The sequence below is a fragment of the Filicampus tigris genome, chromosome 3 (assembly GCF_054856515.1).
Source record: "Filicampus tigris isolate MCC_2025a chromosome 3, RoL_Ftig_1.0, whole genome shotgun sequence".
In the NCBI taxonomy this organism is placed as follows: Eukaryota; Metazoa; Chordata; class Actinopteri; order Syngnathiformes; family Syngnathidae; genus Filicampus; species Filicampus tigris.
The window spans coordinates 22,477,427-22,496,398 of record NC_141219.1 but is presented as its reverse complement, the minus strand read 5'-3'; the positions used below and the strand labels follow the sequence as shown (position 1 = coordinate 22,496,398).

General features: G+C 41.7%; 1 protein-coding gene across 1 annotated transcript in view; it reads right to left on the bottom strand.

The window, feature by feature from the left end:
• The window catches only part of lrrc4cb (leucine rich repeat containing 4C, genome duplicate b), a 58,929-nt gene extending 40,255 nt beyond the window's left edge, over positions 1 to 18,674 (bottom strand). The window contains exon 1 of the mRNA XM_086026668.1: positions 17,740 to 18,674. The gene's annotated coding sequence lies outside the window, so the exon portion shown is untranslated. The remainder of the gene's footprint in view (positions 1 to 17,739) is intronic.
• Positions 18,675 to 18,972: the final 298 nt, after the last annotated feature.

Here is an 18,972-nt window from a genome sequence, read left to right as displayed (position 1 = left end):
GGGCTTTCAAAATTCAACTTAAGTGGTGCATCCACGGAGCCATTAGAGTGAAATGCACAATGTTTACTGAGTGTAACGAATGTAAGCAGTGCAAGAAATAATTAAGACTGGAGGATTTACCCCTAGCATTTGAAGAGAATAAGAAATCTGACGAAATGTACAGTGGAACCTCAATTTAACGGACCTGGAACCAACGGGCTCTAGATTTTGTGCAGTTGTAGCCAACCTTTTACCGGTTCTTACAAGTCTACAAGGAAAGGGGGGTGGGGGGGGGGGGGTGATAGGGGCGGGGCTGGTGTGGGGAGTTGGAAGAAACTTTTCAAATACGTCTGTTTAGTCATTTGCTAGCTTGTCCATTTAATGACCGTTACGTGACGGAGACAACTTGACATGCGTTAAGAGTCAGTCATTGATAGATGTAAGAGAGAATCCGGTCACTTTTCACAATAAAATGTTTTTCAGCCTCGGATAATAAATAAACCAGAAGTACTGTATTTTTTTAGTTCTTTCATCTGTGCAGCCCGCCGCGCCCCGGTCCAAAGTGGCCTGCAGCCTGGTACCAGTCCTCGGCCCGGTGGTTGGGGACCCCGGATTTAATGGACGGAAAAGAGGAAGCAGCCCACTCAAAATGCCCCTCTCTGTACAGTTTCTAACATTTTTTTTTTTTGTTCCAGAATTGACCGCACTTCTATTATCTGCCGCTGCGTTACAATTTATAGAGAGTGACTGGCATGCATATTCCCGGGTTGTGATGCTGTTATCACGGATATGCAGTGGACTAGAGCAGGCTCACTTCCTATGTGGCAGTCATGATAGCAGGGACGAGTGTCCCATCAAAAATAATGGACAGCATGGATATAAGCTTAGCATCGCCCTAGGTATGCAGCTGAAAAGGAGTGTGCCATATCTACCTATTCATATCTGTGGCTGTTTACTGGAACAAGTCAGGGTGCCCAGTAGATACATAGGGGGTTGCACAATTTTATTTCAAATCATCAAATTATGCATTGAAAATGATAGAAATCCAGTTGAAAATATTATTCATTAACGTTACAATTGAATAAAAATTGTCTTGTTTTAAGAAGTATGTGGTTTTTACCATGTAGCCAGACTTTATGGACAGGTGGTATTTAATTGCAATGTCGATGAATAATATTTTCAACATGATGATTTGAAATAAAATTGTGAAATCCCCTTTGTACCCAGACTTTTTAGACACCCTGTAGTATTGCACACACCTCTCGAACATGCTGCTTTTGATACTCTGTACAGCAGGTTTTTTTTTTTTGTCAGGGCTTTAGCTATGGAATCCAGTCATAACATGAATCAAAATCTAGCACAAAATATAACCTTTCACACTTCCTCATACAGTATATGCATCCACATCCTGACTGAGCCATCCCCTTATCGTGGTTTTAGGTTTTGTAAAGCTGCCAAATGTTACAGATCGTGTGTATATATATATATATATATATATATATATATATATATTATATTTATATTTATTTTGGGCAAGTTGGAGGATGGACATTCATTCACACTGGTCATAGCTATGTACCTGAACCTGATTTATTCATACTGACATTAAACACCAGCTTGCAAACATTTTTCAAATTAAAGATTAGTGCTTATTTCTATATTTACTGCAGTGCAAACTGCTTTAACTCTATGGTTGTCCTTAAAATACTGATACTGCCATGTTTGGAAAGTGTCAGCAGTTATTAATCCGAACACTAATCCGTATTTCAAAGCGCATGCTGTTGACTTACATTTTGAAATTCTAATGATTTAAGGGGGAATAACATTTTATTTAAACCGTCCCATTATTGAAATGTAAAATCCATCAGCTGTATGTTAACAGATTCAGGTTTAGGTATGTATGTCAACAGAGGCAGGTATAGGTATGTAGAAAAAACAGAACCAAAAACTAAAAAACATGCAGGACACCAGCGAGTAAAAAAGGACACAGTCACCATCTGCTTAGCATGTAGCCTAACACATCTCACCGCTTAAAAAAAAAAAAAAGGAAAAAAAAGGCATTTTTCTCAATTATTGATGATACAAGACATAATGAATTGGATCAGAGGAGGACTTCTGTTCTCGCTGAATTTCAGTGACAAAATCCTCTCGTGGCAAACAACAATGATGTTCACCAATAATGTATTAGTGCATGGCAACAAGGGAACAATATGTTCTAACAGCCTTGTTCAGTCTCAGAAAACAGTAGTTGGAAGAAAGCTGTTGTCATAAAAGGCAGGAAACGTTGTAGAGGCGATGCAGATCCACACACTATTGAGGCAATCTTGTCAGCCATAGAAGATTCCCTTTTTGGTTCAGCCGTGTTTGACTGGGGGCCAGTCACTGAAGTTCCATTTCTGCCAAGTACGACAATAGTCTGCATTCTAGCAGCTACAATCTGTGCAAAGCATTTATATCTCAGTTAACATCATTTTCTTAATGTGAGTTAGTTACTCCCTTCATTGTAATATGTTGCAACATAAATGGCCATTTTGGATGGCACTAAATACAAATAGCACATTGTCATTAACGACCCCTTGCTTAAATTAACTTTCTAGAGATAAATTGTGTAGTTGTTATGTGAGAAGTGGAATACGAACAAAGAAGCCAATGGAGAGGAAGCCAAAACATAAAAGTGGCAGGAGTGTCATAGAACACTGAGGGGAAAAAAAGTCTCATCATGACAGTCAACACTTCAGCTATTATCCCAAAATTCTCTGAGGGAATATCTCAGTAATGCCGAGTAAATTTGAGGCTGATAAGCAGACAATGAGATTTGCTGGGGCTTTGAGGAAAAGCCCTTCCAATGACTCGCTTTCACCTCAACTGGGTTCAAACTTGACACATCAAATGAAAATAAATAGGCTGACTTTGCTGTAGGTTGGTCTTGATTGGGAAATTTGAAGTGCAGCTCTGGTCAAAGAGTGCTGGCATATTATATCACATGGTTGTTGGTTTAGTTGTGTAAACTTTCAATGCTGTTTTTGTCATTATTTTTATTTGTATTCCAATGCACACTAGTGTGATATTCAGGTTGATATGGTTAATCAGTAAGTGGGCTGATTAAAGATGAATCATCAACCCACATATTTAGAATTCTGATTAATTTCTGCATCGTTTGTCAGTCTCGGACAAGGCATTATGTACTTAGGTATTTTGATATGGGACGCAGTGGCTTCTGATTTTAATTGTTTCAACATTTCACAATTCTCTCGTTGAATACCTGACTGATTATTTCTACATGTTGATAATTTTTACCTGTGTGCTGCTTGGCAGTCTACGTTTGCCCTGCCATGTTTCCTTTTATTTCCCAGCCAGTCGGCGCCTCGCCTGCCACCTGTCACTTGTTCTGTGCTGTCTTTCCTTATCGTTCTGGTGTTTGCTCTTTTATCTGTCAGATCTTCTGTTAGCCTGAGATTTGTTATCATGCAGAAGGATTTGAGGATTAGTGGGGTAATTTTTGGATCACCCCCCTCATCAGTCCCTGTACAAGGGGTGTCAGAGTTTGGTTCGCATTGTCAGCAGTAAGTCGGCTTCATTTCCAGTGAGGGTTGGACTCCGTCAAGGCAGCCCTCTGTCACCAATTCTGGTCATAACCCTCATGGACAGAATCCCTAGGCGAAGGGGTCTAGTTTGGTGACCACAGTATTACGTTTCTGCGTTTTGCAGATGATGTGGTTCAATTGACTTCATCAAGCCTTGATCTTCAACTCTCCCTCAGCGCATCCAAATCTGAGACCATAGTCCTCCGTCGTGAAAGGGTGAAGTGCAATCTTCAGGTCGGAGATGAGATCCTGCCACAAATGAAGCAGTTTGAGTGTCCAAACCGCTTATCCTCACGACGGTCACGGGCGTGGAAGAGCCTATCCCAGCTGTCTATGGGCAGTAGGTGGGTTATATCCTGACTGGTTGCCAGCCAATTGCAGGGCACACAAAGACAAACGAAAATTCACACTCACAAACATACCTTGGGACATTATAGAGCATCCAATTAACCTACCATGCATTTTTTTTTAATCTGGGAGGAAAACGGAGTACCTGGAGAAAACCCACGCAGGGAGAGAGAAAACATGCAAACTCTACACAAGAAGGCCAGACCGGATTCAAACCCACAACCTCTGCGCTGTGAGGTGGTCGTGCTAACCAGTCAACCACAGTGCCGCCGTAAAGACAAAATAAGCTATACAAATATTGATCGTAAATTAACACTAGGACTACCAGAAGTTTGAAACTATTAGACCTACCAGAGCCATCATTTTGACGGCTTGTGCTCTTTTGCGCTCTGAAAATGACATCATCGCGATTAACACCCTTTATGAAAGTTCTCTTAATTAGCAAGCCTTTTAGCATGCGATGTATAACACTTGTTAAAAGCTGACATGCGCAGAAGCGCCTTGTCAATGCAATAGATAGAGCTTAGGTGGGGAGATACATTCCTTCGCCACGACAACTCCATCATCACATTCAACTGTCGCAGCTCGGTCTACTTAGATGTTAATGCATAAGACATCTGTCATTGGATATCTACATATTGTATGCCTGCTTTGTCTTTTTGCGCAAAGCACTTTCAATATGTATTTGGACTTCTTGGTGGAATCCTGAATTCACTCGCTGTCTGTTGGAATTGTTCTTTATTTTAAATTTGACATCACGTTCCCACCACTGCGTTTTTAAAGGAGCATTTTTTTTTAGCTATTAGCCACGTTAAAATGCAAATTCCTTACCAAAAACACCTCCAAAGTGGTGTTTTCCTCCATTCATCAATCTCTGAGTATTTCTGCTCATTTCTGCTCTCTAAACACCTAAACTGGAAATCCAGACTCATTGCTGTACCGGCGATTGAGTATGGTGGGTAGTCCCATCGAGTGCATTTCTGAGGCCTGGCAAACCTGGGCAAACAAATAGCGAAATGAACCAATCAGCAAAGAGCAGATGTGACGTTGGGAAAAAAAAAAAAAACATGTCTTCTTTTGAAATAAATGCTTCTCGTGCCATCAGCTGCTGGGGTTTTAAGGACTATGTGTGTTTCAGGTCATTTAAAACCGAGTATAATGCTGAATGAAACAAACTATCGTCACTCCCATGCGCCATTTTGAACATTATGAGGATGGACGTTGAAGAGTGACTTTGCTCACAAAGGATACTTCACAGCAAGTAAACCAATTTGATTTGATGATTTGTTATGAATTGAAACCGAGCGCAGCAAAGGGCTTGCTCTCCGGAGTCACTTTCTTAGTGGGTGTGGCAACTAAACGGCAGGCCCTCCCAATCCAAGAAAACGACTGGGTCCTCACTTTTGTACGTCACAAAGTGAGGAGCCACCCCCGAACCGCCTACTAAAGACACGCCCACATTCTCAGGGCAGTCACCAGTGAAAAACTTTCATTTTTGCACTGGAGTTGGGGAAAAGTCGCTCCTTTCACACACTGGGTCCCATTCACTTGAATGAGAGGTCTCCAGACGGCTGTGGCTCCTGCCTCGAGATGGTGGCTTTGGGCAGCCACCGACTGACTTCGGACGCCGCAGAGTGAAGACGACGAGCTGTTCACTCGGAGGGGCTGGTAAATAAATGACACTGAGCTCTCATTCTAAATGAACGAATGGCGTGAGCTTTGCGTGCTGCTCGCAAAATCACTGTCACTCTACTTCATCCATGGTACATATGAAATTGTAAATATGGTTCGCCCGATTCAAGGTTGATCCAAAACACAAAATATGTGAACTGTATACACTGTATTTTTGTCTTGACGGTGGGCGGCTGTGTCTGCCTGGTTTGAACCCAGAAATAGAGTTTTTATCTACATGTGAAAGCTTCTCCTTCTGTGCATTTGATGGGCTGTACTTTACGACGTAGATACACCGTGCAAAGGCAATTCATATTTTAGTGGCTGAGACTCGCCATGTGAAACCTAACACACTGCGAGTGTCGCCATCAGGCGCACTTCCATCCCGCCGTGTGCTTTGATGTAAAAGCAACGGAGGCCGTGCGGTGTGGTACCGAGACAAGCAGAGTGGTGTGGGGATTTTTGGGACTAATGGAAAAGTGGCTAGTGATAACTGTTGGTGGTACATGCAGCAACCTGCTTTACGACGACGCCATGAAAGGGAGACTAGGCATCTTACTTCCGGGTTAGAAAATAGCCACCGATATAATTCATATTTCATAAGAAATTAGATCACCATTATGCCAAAGTAATGTTTAATCATATCTACGACTATAGTTAAAAGTGGTAAATTTAAAAAAGGACGCGATATGGCCCTTTCCAAGGTAGGTTTGGTAACATTGGTTGGGAGCTTGCGATCATGTTGACTTTGTGTGGAACTCACTCAGATACATGCGCATGTGCTGACAACTTCTCCCATCGCTACTACTCTTGTAATACAATTTAAATATGACAAAAATGTTAGTACTGTCTAGTTGATGTCTTTTTCAGTGTGACTGGTTAAATGCCCTGCGATTGGCTGGCACCCAGTTCAGGGTGTACCCCGCCTAATGACCTGAGACAGCTGGGATGGGCTCCAGCATGCCCGTGAACCTCGTGGGGATAAGCGGTTTGGATAATGGATGCATAGATGGTTAAATGCCAGCTGGTGTGTTAGAAGCATGGGAGTTTAGCCCAGCGTTAGCATGTTTGGATCATAATTGGTGAAAGCGAGTTTGAATCCCAGGTTGGCTGTACTGTACCTTGCTAAGCACCGCTGTTACACAGTCACATTTTTTAAATGTTATTTTATTGTTGTGAAAGGGAATTATGCCTTGTGGCTTCATCAGACTGTTGCTTTGTGTGCAACACTGTAAGCAGGGGCGTACAGAAGGGGGGGCCAACAGGACGGTGACCCCAGGCATCCACCTTGGGGGGGGCATATCATCACTGACTGTAAGAATGTGTCACACAGACACACACAGGAATGTAATTGGTGCGCATGAGCACTCGATATTAAAATTGCTTATCAGTTCAAGTCTGCATGTTATAAACAATTCAGAATAGAGCAGCTTTCGATTGAAGCTACCCACTTTTCAAGCAAAAGTATTGAAATGGCCATGATTAAATTAAATTCAAGTGAATAACATTTCATATTTGGTGGCATAACCCTTATTTGCAATAACTGCATCACTAAACCAATCACCTGAAAGTTCTTTTCCTTATCAAATTAAGGAGAAGATAGACCCAATCAGAGCAAAGCTTATTTACATACTGAATATATTTTGTAATATTAATGAGAAAATAAGACCGTTCAAAATCTTTTATTTCTGTCAACGAAAATAGCTTGAAAAAAGGGAGCCTGCTCATTTCCAACACAAATGATCTTGCAAACCCAGTAAAAGAATATCAAGGATTCTGAGAGAATTAAAACAAACAAAAAAACCTAACTAACAGGAAAAAAAACACCTTCAAATCACCTTCAGATCTAAATAAGTTGCTTGAATGCTTTCTATGCTTTGAGCCTCTTCAGCTACAACTTGTCTTTTGAAACCACATCCAAGAGCTTCGAATTCCATCTTGAAATAGTTGAGAAACCAGGTCTCATTTCCAAGAATAATACTATAAGAATTTCATTTGTAAGAACACATTTTCAGTACATTTAATATATTTTGTTGTTAGTTGATGTCGTTTACATCGTTTTACATTAGTGCACAGTTAATCATCAGTACATTTCACTGCACAATTTAAAGACACATTTCAAATAAAGAACCATGACTCTTTTTCATATGAAATTGCATGTTATCCAACCAGTTAAAAGCTGAAAACCTAAAAGTAAGTGTTAACTGTAATTGTAACTTGTAATACTTTTGAATCATGTTTTTTTTAACTTGGGTTTGTGATTTTAACTTTACAGCTGACTCTTACATAACGGCAGAGCTGGTCATTCCGTCTATGTGACGGACCAGTCCGCCTATGACGGACACCCGTTTTGCTGACGGTTGATGAATAAAAAAATAAAATAGATGGACTAAGCATAGTCGGAAGCCCATGTATTTAATTCGTCTTTCGTCTCTAGTCCGTCTTTCATCTATTTTTCGCAGGGAGGCTTTGATGACTGCGGCGAGCGCGGCGATGAACAGTAGTGAGCTGTTATTGCTTGGGGGACAGATTTGAGTGAGGCACCAGGCTGTGAACAGGCTTCCATGGCGCAGAGAGTCACTGTGGGTCACTCTTTCTGTACTCTTTTTGGGGGTGCTATTGAAGTTTACAATCGGAATCGCTGACGGAAACCCATTTAAAGGCCTAGATAGACCAATCCGACATTGGCCAACTGTGACCGATGCTTACCCCCTGTGGTGTTGGGCTGACTGTCGGCACTCGCACTGGAAAAATACACCGCAATGACAGACAGCGACGCTGCACATTAAAATACCTGCTGTGCATGCATCAGAAGGAATACCCCTCCATACCATCAGCGGCGGTAGACTTAGAAAAAGCCAACTGGCAAGCTATTGGCCGGGGCGGATTATAAAAATGTAAACAGCTATATTTTTCACTCACGATGAACTCCCACACGAAGCAAACCACTCACGCTCTTGACGCAGTATTGTGAAATGCTTACATTGTCAACACGGAATCTCCTTCCACTGCGACGCGGACGACTGTCAAATCTATATCCCGCTAAGCAAAAAAGAGGCTTTCTCCTTAAGACCACTTTTGTCCTGCCTAGAGGGCATCAAAGACTGGCTGTCACTAAATGTCCTAAATTTCAACAAAAAGAAAACAGAAGTTATGGTGTTCGGTCCCAGTGGCTCGTCTCCACCCCACCCTGTTGACCTGAGCCCCCTGTCTTCACATCTAAAGCCAACAGTTTCAAACTTGGGTTTTAAAATGGACAGTGATCTTAAATTGGACCAGCAAATCAGTGCTGTTGTAAAGTCGAGCTTCTTTCAATCTTAGACAGCTAGCTAAGGTAAAGCCCCTCCTTTCCCATCAGCACTTAGAAACAGTCATCCATGCCTTTGTTACATCTCGGCTAGATTACTGCAATGCACTTTATTTTGGAGTCAGCCAGTCCTCCCTCAAACGTCTCCAGTTGGTCCAAAATGCTGCTGCCCGCCTACTAACTGGAGCTCGGAAGATCGAGCACATAACACCAATTCTGGCCTCCCTTCACTGGCTCCCAGTGCATTTCAGGGTTCAATTTAAGATTCTCCTATTCGTCTTTAAATCATTAAATGGCCTTGCCCTGGCGTACCTCTCCGAGCTCCTCCACTCCTACTAGGGGTGGGCGATCTGGCAAAAATATCATGTCAAGATTTTTAAAAAATAAAATATCGATAACAATTTCATCACGATTCTTTTTTTACACTAATTTGCACATTTCTGATCATTTTCCTCATGTTAAACATATAAAGAATATTTAAAATGTATATAAAACTCTTTTCCGGTGTCAATTGTATATAGTGTTTTATGTCAATTTATTGCCTTTATTTATTCATATTTTACTTATACTTTATATATTATTCATGTCTATATTTATCAATACATGTACCACAGCCTTTTATTGTTTTTGTTTTGTTTATTGTATTGTAAAGTGCTTTGTTACAGCCGTAGCTGTTATGAAATGCACTATATAAATAAAATTGTATTGTATTGTATTGCATTGTATTGTACTTATAAGAAGATTAAGGCAGCAAAGGCATGCTCGCTGTTTGTCCGCATTGTCACTTCCTGTTTTTGCCCCTTGCGCCGATTCGCTAGCTAACAGCCAATCAGAGTGACTAAATGTCCCGACTCATGACGCCAATTCAACATGCTGAAACGCCCACCAGACGCTTCCTGACGGGGTCCGATGGTACGACAGTGTTCGCTACATCAATCAGACGGTGCAATCAGACTTGAATCTCGGCCTTAAAATCAGAGGCAGAGACCCCCCCAGGAAAAAAAAGGCAAATGACGGACAAACGAAGGGTACTCACGCTGCAGACTGATGACGAATAACAGATGCTCAGTTTTTAGTAAAATACCCAGCTCTGCATGCCGGTTATAATTGCCTTCACAACATTATTTGTTGTGACTGTGCTTTGTTCATTGTAGTGTGTCCCACACAATGCTTCATACTCCTTTCATATACAAAACAAAAAAGTCCCTGCATGCTTGTAAGATTTGACTTGAGCCTTATAGCCAAGATGTATGTTGTATGGAATTTGTCAAGGACTCTATACGAACCATTATTATAAAGTGCTGTAGAGGCACAATAGGCAATATACCTAAAAGCCTGAGAGTAGCTTTCCCATTACGAGGCCTTACTAGTGGTGAGAAAAAAAAGAAAAACACTGAGAGGGCTTCAGTCAAAACAGTGAATGTGTCATCATGACATTAACAGTGTCACTCTCCCTAAGACACACTGATTTGTAAATGAACAGTGAAGGGAACCGGCTTTTCTTTGTAAATGAACAGTCAAGGGCCTTTTCTAGGCATTGCCACATCAGCATTAGTTGATTTGGAAATGCACACTCGCAAGTGACACAGAGCAGGATTCGCTGAATAATCCCCTTTCTGGTGCACAAAGGCATAACTTAATATGCAACATTGGATCCTAAATCTCTCTAGACTGGAATATATTGGATTTAGGGTACCTCTTACCCAAGCAGTTCAAGTCATTCAAATTGGAGTGTCTCTCTCAACCTGACACAAACACATGTTGTTTGGAGGCACAGGTGGAAAGGTTCGAGGAACTGTCCATCAAAGAAGAGCTTGCTTCAAAGAAGAGCTTGCTTCAAGTCAAGATCATCTCAAACTGTATCCGACTCAGTTATCTGTCACCCAAACATACTCTACATCTTAATACGCAAATGCATGCTCATCTTTATTACTGAAAACACACATGCCCGGAGGGACTGGGTGTTTTTCCACTTTCCAGACAGTACCGCAGACATAAATTATCACCGCTCCCATCACCAATCCTAATATCACAGAAAAAAATAATTCAGAAGGCCAATATGACAATAACAACTGATGAAACAAAACAGTGTGCCATATTAGAATGCAAAACCCACAAAAATGCTGACACTCACCATCAATTGCGAGAAGCAGAAGGGCTGTTAGAAAATGAATTTTTGGTTGTTGACAGGTTGAAATTTAGTCCTTTTAGAGGCATGTTTACTTCAGCCCAATAACTCTGTCAACACAGGGGACAGATGTTTTGTTTTTTTCAAGGCATTAACGCAAAGTCCCCTAAACACAACAAATTTTTGGAATGTACGATTTATGCACCTCCACCGTTGGACCGTTCGACAATTACTCTTCCGTGTAGAAGTTAATTACCCTCGAGAACTTAACTGCAATGCAGCCAATATTCACAGCTTGTCTAAAGATGAGAACGTGACAGTGCAGGAGTCATTTGGACTGTCAGGCACCACCCATTCTTTGTTGCTTTCGAGCGTAGCGCACTAGTTTGCCTAAGCCTGGTTAGCACTTAGCACCAAGCTAGTGTGTTACAGCTTTCAAAGAGGATGGGGAGTGAGGTGGTCTAGTGTGTGGCCGTCACACGCCTTGGGGTGAACACACTAGCTCTTCGCTCTAAGGTATATTTTATTCAGCAACTCCAGAAAATACATTCACATAATATCCTTGTCTTTTTTTCTGGCTCTTCAGCCAGAAAGCTGCATCATTTCTGACAGTGCACATCAGTACTGTACTTAACAAAATAAGGGCATCATTAGAATACATTATTGCAAAATTGAATATAGTCAGAGCTGGGCATTTTACAAAAAATTGAGCGTCCGTCATTCGTCATCCCATTCGTCTGCAGCTTGGGGACCCTTACATCGTCTGTCATTCGAGGAAAAAATGGTAACCGTCTATAGGCCGGTCCGCCTCCAATTTGACGGGCCCATCAGCAAGTCCGACTAAGCTTTCACTCCATTCTAAAATTCTGCTACTGGTCTATAAATGACTGAATGGCGTGGGTCCTGAATACATTAAAGAAATACTGATGGAGTATAACCCCAGTAGGACTCTAAGATAGGCAGACTTGGACCAATTAGTGGAGCCCAGAGTTCAAAGTAAACATGGTGAAGCTGCATTTTGCAGTTATGCTGCACACAAATGGAATAAGATGAAAACAGAAGTGAAGTCAGCCCCGAGTGTAAATGCCTTTAAATCCATGTTAATAACTTTTCTTTTCTCTCATATCTTTGATTATGGTCCGCTTAACGTTTTTAATGTTTTTATTATTTTTGTTATTTTAGAAACCTCCTCTTATTTCTTCACTTTTAAATGTTTTAAAGTTTTCTGTTAATGTGCTTATATGTTGTCAATGTAGGCCTACATTCTGTTTGTAATTTTAGTAAACTACTGTTACTCTTCATTGCTTCTGAATATCATTAAGTGGTGTGTTTGTAAATGCATGTGGGTGTTGTGTCTTTGCTTGTGTGAAGCACATTGAGCTGCTTTGTGTATGAAATACACATGCTATATATGTATATTACATAAATAAAGCTGCATTGCCTTGCCTATCATATACTCTCAGGAACAGTGTGGATATTTTGTCAGGAACATTTGTGTCTAAGCCAAAACAAAACAAATAATAATTTCTTCATTATTTCTTTCTTTCATATTGACAGCTTTGCTCAGATCAGTTTTGATTTATTCGCTATAATGACTTGGCACTTAATTGCTGAATATAGATTGATGTAGTTAATAGTTTACAGAATTACACATTACACATTACAAGAAATATCGGGTTGTACAGTTGTTTAGGAGAGCTGACTTGGTTAACATAACAGTAAAATAAGATACGATTTTGAGAACAGTTGCTGTGCAGCTCTCCAAAGTCCAAATCAAAACTCACCAATCTATCGTACAAACAAACAAATAACATTACTGCTATTATAATATTTTACTACATATTAGAGGCCGCTCTTCTTGGCTGACGGATGCAAAAACGTATGAATTCATTTCTGGTTCCAGAATGTACAGTGTGAGGCAGCGTATTGTATTTTCTCTCTCGACACTTTGCAATTTGCTGCTCCTAGTTGGTTACTCTCCGCTGTTACGAACGCGGCTCCAGCGACACTTGCGTGAAAATTGTACTGGGATATTAACCATTTATACTTGTACTACGTGACCACGTTTAAGGTAGCTTAGCACTGGCATAGCATGGCTTAGCCTCAGCATTTGTACTCCTGTTAAATACTACTCATCCTCCTTTTGTGTTTACTACTTGTCAGAAGTGTCGCTTATTCGCCGCTATGGAAGTGATGATCAGTGAGTTTAGTGGAGCGACTTCACTTCAGCCACCATGCTAGCCAGGCAGGCATAGCCATGGCACTGAAAAGCTGCTTTTGTACATGGGGGAAAATGCAACGACGTCAACAAAAGTTATCGTGATTGGTTGATCAGTAGAGTCCAAATGTTATGTCAGCCAATCCAAAACCTAACAGACTCACTTGCAAACTCCAACTTAATCTACTGCACAAGTTGTTCCCGCCTTCTCCAGAACATCTTTGACTTCCAGAAGAACACCTGGCAACTGCCCGTAATAAAATAAGGGCAAACCAGAACACTTGGAATCCCTGCAGAATTAAACGATCACTCTCAAACTCAAGTTAACCAGCATGCACCTGACACCATTAAAATATGTTAGTACAGTAGCCTATGTCTTTTCTGACATGTTTGTAGTCAAATATTACAGCACAGTTCATGGTCCACAGAGAGCTTCATCAGATCAGAGGTTTCTCATTGTTCAAAGGTGTCAATCAGAAGAAGGGTACACAATAATTTTCCAAGGCATTAAATACTATATACCACTGCAACACAGTGAAGACAGTCATCATCAAGTGGAGAAAATATGGCACAACAGTGACATTTCCCAAAATGGGATATCCCTCCAAAACTGATAAGACAAGAAGAAAACTGGTCAGGAAGGCTGCCAAGAGGCCGACAGTAACATTGAGGGAGCTTCTGGAATTTCTGGTAAGCATTGACTGCTAGGACAACAGCCTTCCATTTCCCTCAAACAGTATGTCTGGGCACTAGGGTGGCGCGATGGAAAGCCTTTTCTTACAAAGAAAGGCATTCAATCCTGTCTATGTTTCACAAAAACACATTGAAATTTCCCAAATACATCTGGGGAAATGTGTTTTGTTGTGATGAAACCAAGGTTGACCTGTTGGACTGCAGCTCCAAAAAACACAGTTGGTGCAGAATTAAAACTGCTCATCACCCAAAGAACACCATACCTATAATAATGCATAGTGGTGTCAGTACGTGTTTTGGGGCTGTTTTTCTTCAGCTGGAACTGGGGTCCTCATCAAGGTGGCAGGAATTCAAAATATCTGTCAGTGTTAGCACAAAACCTATGCGCTTCTGCTAGAAGTCAAACATGTCAGGAAAAGCATACTAGAACAGCTAAATTTTATGTAGGGTTAATCAGAGACATTTTGACTGGGGCGAGTGTGCGCTGAATCGCATTTAACATGTTGTTTGAATGTCACTGGTTAATTCTGAACACAGCCACATCCCCAGTTATAAGAGGGTATCCATATTTAAAATCATCTCTCTTATTTCTTTTTTCTCCCCCTCTCGAAAACATAAGATAATTTAAAAAAAGATAAAAGTGTTTCTATATATACAGTGGTATATACATAATCCCATACATTTTACAAATCTAAGGCCCACACGTAGCCGGGGTTTTTTAACAACTGTATATCCTCCTCCCGCCTGTGTTGGAAAACACATAAAAAAACACATCCACACAAAACCGCGGAAGTGTGTTTTCAAACGCCAAGCCTCTAGGCGGCAGTAGTTAGCTAAATACTGTCCATTTAGAAGGAACTTCCGTGCTTTGACGTCACTTCTACAAAACCAAAAACACGGCGCCAAACGCGTTCGGGAGGACCGACAAGAGGTCAGAATTGCTTTTAAACCTTTGAAAGAGAAGCAGTGGATGGTTGCCGACAAATAAGTAAGCAAAAAGCACCTCGGAATCCACGTTGACTCGCATGAAAATACAAGTCGCTTATATCCGGCGTTTGCAAAAACCCCGGCTACGTGTAGACAGGGCCAAAGTGCTACCTTGTCAATCAGCTCCGCTTCATGTAAACCGCATCACTGCAAGGCACCAATAATTAAGGATCATAATTCACCTTGCAGGTTATTTGAGAAGCAAAGGGGAAACACTTTTTTTTTTTTTCCCGGTATCACTGGTCCTTGAAATTGCTCAGTGATTAGCATCCCACCATGCTTAGTGTTGTGAAATAAAAGGTTGGGTACGGCCAGCTCTCTCATTATTTTATTTCCTGTGGTTCGAACAAGTAATCTATGACTTTAATAAAAGGCTGACTGTTGTGGTGCACGTGCTACAGCTGCCTCTGCTACAATTTGCAATGTTCAACCTATAATGTGGAATGATTGAACAACGGGGTTTAGGTGGGTGGCAATGACAGAACAATTGTAGACAGACACAATCACTGGGGAATATATAAATAGCGCCTTAGTCTGTTGTTGAGTTCACCATAAATGTCTTCGTTTAAGATGACAGCTTGTCACCAGAATTTTTGAGAGCAAATTAAGAACTGTGTCCCATCAAGCCGCAATTAGACGACGCTTTTTGCTTTTCTTCCCAGAAGGTTGTACAAGAACAAAACTGGGGAACAAAAAAAGCCTTGGATACTAAATGAGTCACTGTTCACTGAGGTAAGCCAGTGGTTGACTATGTGCATGCCACGCATGAAGAGGTCTTTTTTTGCCCAGGACCCAGTTTCCCATGGTGAAAGCTTCTGTCAAAGCTGATGAAATGACTGGTTCTGGCATGCTTTGCAGCTATTTGGTCCCTTAGCAGGTATACGTAAATGTCTAAACCTACAACCCCTGTCAATTTTATTGCATTTCTTCTGCTGTGGTGACAAACTCAAATCCACATTATGTGATGGGTCCCAGAGTGGTTCAATACACATGAGAAACATGTTCATCATGATATGCTGAATAGTTCTTTTCCCAGCATGATGACTTCCTAACCCAGATGGTTCAATATGACTCATTGCGACTCACCAGCCACATTAGCTAAACCTGCACAAACTAAGGAGATCTAATTACAACAGCTCCATCAAAAATTTCACCTAAAAAAGACCACTTTACAATTTTGTTTTAGGTTCTCCTAGAGAAAATGATACAACGTACGTCTGTAAACCTTATCTGGGACATTACCAAACTGAAAAGAATTTTGAAAAAAAGAATGAAGAAAACAAATTGGCACTGTTTGTGATATATTAATTTTACAATACGTGTTTATTAATGTGTTTGTAAGACGTTGTTTTCTTGTTTGAAATGGTAAAACTTGAAGTGTGACTGAGGTCACGTTGCCGGACCAACATCGAATAATCAAAAACTATGATGGGTAGTGGACATCTGCACTAGCAATGGGTTCGTTGACGCAGGCAATGCAAGATACAAAAGCCCCTGTTTCCCCTGATGCTGTGTCATCAGTGTGTCAATGATCTTAATTTCCCTCCATGGTAGCATCATTGGGGGAATGTTAATGTGATTGGCTGCATGAGGCCCGGGAAGATATTTGATTACTGTACATTGAATGTAGCAGAGATAGCAGCAACATGAGAATACGTCACCACGCGGCACATGAAGGCACGCTCGATGTCCACCGTTAATTACTGTTTTTCATTTGGTTATTTTATGTTCATGGTGTCAGAGTGTTTTTCATACAAATATTTAGTATTTTCATGACTTTACTATTGTGTTACTGTGGGTTAGTAATAGACTATGCCACGTACTAATTTGAGTTACGTTGACGCCGTAAGAATGAAACTGTCGTAAACTAAGCAGCTCCTGCATTGTGTAAATGTGTACTGCATGTGGAATGCACATTGTTCGCTGTACCATAAACTTAATGTACAGGCTGTACATGGGGACAAAGTCGTCCAGGCTTATTGTCTGATGCTTATTCCTAATGCAGCTCCTTCACACCAACCTAAAAGCAAATATTTTCAGTATTTACGTTTTTAGCACCCGCAACACTGATGAATTGTTCTATTCTGATTCATATTTTATTTTATTCAACAGATTGGCCAAACTGACTGTATATTTCCAAAATCCGCCTTGTGCCACAGTGTAATTAAGTACGAGGTGGGAGCTTCATTTCGTGAGTTGCACCAGCACATCGAGTACATGCTGGGAGAAAGCAAGATACATAGGGGGGCATAGACATACTGTGTGCATAGATTCAGTGAAAATAAAGCTTGGTCTTAAAATCTTCCACTCCAGTTCCAGAGCCCCTTCACGTCTGGCCCAATCCCTGCGCTCTTTTTGTGCTGCAAACGTGTATGCTGAGAATACCTGAACAGAATTTGAATTACCATATGACGTACGTCTCTTCTAGCAGTGATGTCCCGCTGGCAACAGGGAGTCTCACACATCCGTACTGCCTCCAGCAAGCGCTCAAACCAGCAATTTGTTGCATAGACCCCCTCCACACCGATCCTATCTACATTTATCTACATCGAACATCATTTATACATCTGAATGGGCTACATTCACATGCACGCATATATGCACACACAAACGGATGAGCCAGAAATAAAAAGCACACTGGAATGAAAACGGACCTAGCAAGGTGTCAAAAAATAATAATTTTTTAAAAAGTACATTACCATACATTCAGGTCTAAGTATCCCGTTTACCGCATTGCAACCGGTCGATGCGAGATACATGACACGATCCGTGCAAATCACACTGGACGTGGGCTGAATCTGAGTGAATGCAATCAAATACTTACGCATTTTATCGAGTGAATACAAACTGCGAGCGTTGAAGGAAAAATCAGCAGGGCACTGGTCCCCGTTTTGGAAGATTTGCAGTGCGAGCGAGGCGCAATTCTCCATGTGAGAGGAGCTTTTTTTGGGAGGCTGCTGCAGTCCGAGTCTCCCCCTCGATCACAAGTCAGAATGCCCGCCTGCGAAAAATGCCAAACATTGAAAAAAAGAGTTGCGCGGATCTGCGATGCTCGCCACCCGTTCCCATGGATGGTGATGAGCCCGTCTGTGGACCGGTACCAGCACTATCAGCGCCACCAAGACCTGAAGATATTCCGATCTGGAGTGAGGCTGGGGAGATCCTGCAGAGTTTCTGATGATGGTGGTGGGATCGAGTCTGTGATGGCGCCCTTTTTACCCAAACCAGCAGGTTCCTCTTTTGGGGGGTAAAAATTACAACCTTACATGCGCAAACTCACATTCACACAAACAAAAATTGGAGTAATTTAGGTTCTGGTCGTTTTCCTCCAATCACCCCCCACTTTACTGATGCAGATAGATGAGACAATTAACTCTTGAAGGCATAGATGGCAGCAGGGCAGGAGTATGCGGGGGGTGGGGGTGTACATCGGAACACCTATTGGATACAATTTTTAAGATAGCCATCCCACTGCGAGCATCACACCTCTGGGACAGGAGAAATGGGCTGACGTATACGCTGCTATAAAAAAAATTACACAGCATTTGGCAAACTGTATTTTCAATCAAACAGAATGTGGAGAGTCGCCTGCATGGTGCTGTCACCACCCCCTAAAGCAATTCGATGTATTGATCGTATAAGCGCAGCTAATAATAATTCCGCAGGTACGAAGTGGCGGCAGCAGCATCCGTGCGGTGCAAGAGAAGCAGCTTTTACCACCGGCTTTCCTCCACCTCCTGCTCACTTGGGGAGCGTGCACGTGCCTGGAGCCATGTGCACGGCTTTTGTACGCACGCGTGGGGAGTCATGTGAGCCGGTGAAGCAAACTGGAAGTGAGCGCCCAGGGACCACTTTAACTTGGACCACTTTGCCTGCGCGTCCATCTGCCCATTTAAATCACACAGCGGTCGTCAATTATCAGGGATCAATGGCATTAACGCATCAAGCCTGTGTGCGCGCGCTCATGTGCGTGAGTGCGCGCGTCTGTGATTGAGTAGACTGATGAGGTATGGTTGCCACCTACAGGCGTTAGTCTCAAATTCAGTAATCTAATAGG